Genomic DNA, 3,187 nt, shown 5'->3' with positions numbered 1-3,187 from the left:
AATGTGAATTATAGGGTAATACGCCCGCGCGCGATCCAAAAGCGGGGAACACATAGGTTTGTCGCGTCAAAGGGATCTGTTGCCGAGTGATCTCCTTCTCAATAATACCTCCATGGTATAACATAGGCACGATGTCATGGCTCCTGATTTTACGTGTGAGTATTTAAATTTATTCCATGTTTTTCACCAAAAACTTAAGAAAATCTGGCATGTAAAGTTTACATGGCTATAAATAATTTTTGCAATTTTTTGAAACATTGCAACTTGCTCCATGTTATTACTATTTGACTTCTGCATTATCCTCTAAAAAATCTCTGACAACTGTTCCGGTAAAAATTTTATTTAAGTTTAAAAATGACCGTGTTTGGCCTTTGAAATACACGTGTTTAGCTTAGACAGGCCTAGCATGTCTACCTTTTAGACGTTTATGGCGTAATAAATAACGCAGACAAGATAACTAATATGTTTTAAACATATAATTAAAATGTTTCTAGCAGTCTTCCATAGGCAAAACTAGGTCTAGGCTCCCTAAAAATAGCCTTACGCCACGGGAGGGTAGGTTGCCGCCTAGGCTTAGGTGAAAGTAAACAATGTTTGGCCCGAAGGGTATTTAAATCTTAAGTATACGTGGTATGCTCTCACGTGAAATAGTCCTACGCTAGGCATAGTCTATTCGCTATAGACATATTTTTAGGATTATTCAGACCCCAAGTTTTATAAAAACCTTTATCTTGTAATTTTAAAATGTCCAAAAATATTTGATTATTATTATTATTATTATTACTAGAAATTGCAAATTACAAATGAAGTGCTGCGAAGTACAACTGCATATAAATGTTCTTTGAACAAAATTATTTATGCGAGTAAAGTGAAAATAATAAATAATAAAACTATAACAAATAATATGAGACACGACCCATTGTCTATGAGAACACTTCTCATTGGGTAACAAAGTCGTAATTTTTCATTTTTGTCAAAAAGTGTCTATAGTGTGGTAAATTATGGCTTAGGTTTTTTTAAATAAAGTTTCAAAAATTTCTATGTATGTGGAAAATGTAGTTGATTACCAATGGTTACAATTTTTAATTTGAAGACTGCATGTTCTTGGAAGTGTACATTTTTTTTATGGGGCAAGTTTCAAAGGGCGGGTTTTCTGGGCGAGTTGACTGCCAAAGAGTGTTGCCAAAGTGCGAGCCAGCGTGTTATTTGATCACAAGTGCGAGACATATCACAAGTGTGAGCCAACGAGCCATGACGTCACGACAATAGATAGAGACGTTAGCCAGTTGTGCGAGGTATCGACTGAGATTTGTGGAGTACAATTCAAAAAACAACTATAGGTTATTGTGATGTTAAATAGACAATGTTAGCTATCAAAGAGCGACGTTGTTTTTCATTGGGACCTTCGTCCCTTCAAGGCTAGGCCTATATGCCATCCTAGCTAGTCTAGGCCTAGAGTAGGATAAGGCTAACGCGACATGCGGACGTTGGTACGAGTATGTTAGTCTACAAACGTCGCCTAAAGTAATTGATTTTACACGGCAGAACGAAAGAAGGAAACTCCGCTTTTCAGTCGTCTTATGCGCTCGTTTTTTGACAAACAATGACCTTTCAGAGGTCAAATTGCTGTCGAGAATATGAATTGGCTGCTTCGCAGCAATTATTATTATTATTATTATTATTATTATTATTATTATTATTATTATTATTATTATTATTATTATTATTATTATTATTATTGTTATTATACTTTGAAATTTCATTTTTAGTATCTGAAGTTTGGTGGTATTATTAATGTCTGATGTTCTGTCATAATTATTTAATGAAAATAAAAATGGCAATAATAACTTTTTAATTTAAATTTTAAACAAGATACAGGCGAGCTGACAAAATACATCATGGAGATAATCAATTTGAACATAAAGGAAAGAGCAGCTGGATGGTGTTCATGGAGAGCAGCAGAGAAATGATACTAAGACAGACATTAAGGTATTTTAAATAATAAAAATTATTCTACTTCTGTACAATGTCCATTTTTAAATGTTGCCCCTATTTTTCAATGTATGGCGTTTATTTTTTTATTATTTTTATGTTTCGGAAAGTTACTGTATTTGTATTCCCAAACTATTATGAAATAATAATAATAATAATAATAATAATAATAATAATAAACATGTTATGCCATTTGTACAACATCGAAACCAAGGGAAAAGTGAGCGCACAATATAATTAACACTTAAAATATTTTACTTTCCATTGCCTAGAATGAATTATATTGCTATTTATTGCCTAATTAAAATATATTTATATTTTCAGCTTCTTTAATTGTTAAGACGCAGGATGAAAATCAAATACTATGGTGAGATATGTTTACATCTATCCGGTTTTAATCGATATGCAAGCTACATAGAAACACATACCCTTTTAATGAAAATAAAATACTGCACATATTAACACAAAGCGCAATAACATATTTTGTTGTGCAGTACTATAATACAGTGTGAATATATTGAATTTTCTACTTATAAAGTGCAATAGCAATTTGTACAAAAATAACTGTTAGTATTAACCTGATTGCATACCTGTAATTTGGATTCCTGATAATGACATAAATAATATCAATGTAATGAATCCCTAAACTTTGAGTATGTATTATTTTATCTGTATCTGAGATTAATCAGTGGACCTTTCGGTTTAATTTGGATTCTTGTATTTTGTTCATTCAAGGTTTATTTTGTTCATTAAAAAGTGCAATGTAAGTGTGACAAGTGCGTCTCAGTTTACTATTTGATATGAGTGCGTTATCACAGTTTCATGTTAAAAGTATGCTATCAAAACATTTGTACTTTAGGTATGACAACTTTAACGTATTAGTTTTGTTCATTTCATTGTGTTAGGCTTTCAGCTGCAAATTATAATGATAAAAAATGTAATGTTTATATGTCTTCGCATAACCCATACATTTCTGGCAGCACTAGGAATTTGTAATAAAATGTATGTTAATCATTATTTTTTTTAATTTTTTTACTTTATTGAAAAATTTGATAACTTACGTGATTTGGTTAAATGAGTAATTCAATGTTATATTTTCATTTCTATGGCTTTTACATAGTGATTTTGTGGGTGATAATATCTTTTAATCAATTCACAAAAGAATTATAAATTCTCGGACACACATGTACTTTGC

At 31.3% G+C, this 3,187-nt stretch overlaps 1 long non-coding RNA gene across 1 annotated transcript; it reads left to right on the top strand.

Moving 5' to 3' along the window:
• Positions 1-29: 29 nt before the first annotated feature.
• Positions 30-2,374, top strand: LOC117109895. Its single transcript, XR_004445607.1, has 3 exons — positions 30-155; positions 1,873-1,989; positions 2,317-2,374. It is a non-coding gene; the product is annotated as an uncharacterized LOC117109895 (long non-coding RNA).
• Positions 2,375-3,187: the final 813 nt, after the last annotated feature.

This window comes from Anneissia japonica, unplaced genomic scaffold (assembly GCF_011630105.1).
Source record: "Anneissia japonica isolate Jap-2015-1 unplaced genomic scaffold, ASM1163010v1 scaffold585_len4108843_cov191, whole genome shotgun sequence".
In the NCBI taxonomy this organism is placed as follows: domain Eukaryota; kingdom Metazoa; phylum Echinodermata; class Crinoidea; order Comatulida; family Comatulidae; genus Anneissia; species Anneissia japonica.
The sequence above is the reverse complement of the archived record's forward strand: the minus strand, read 5'-3'. Positions and strand labels throughout refer to the sequence as shown.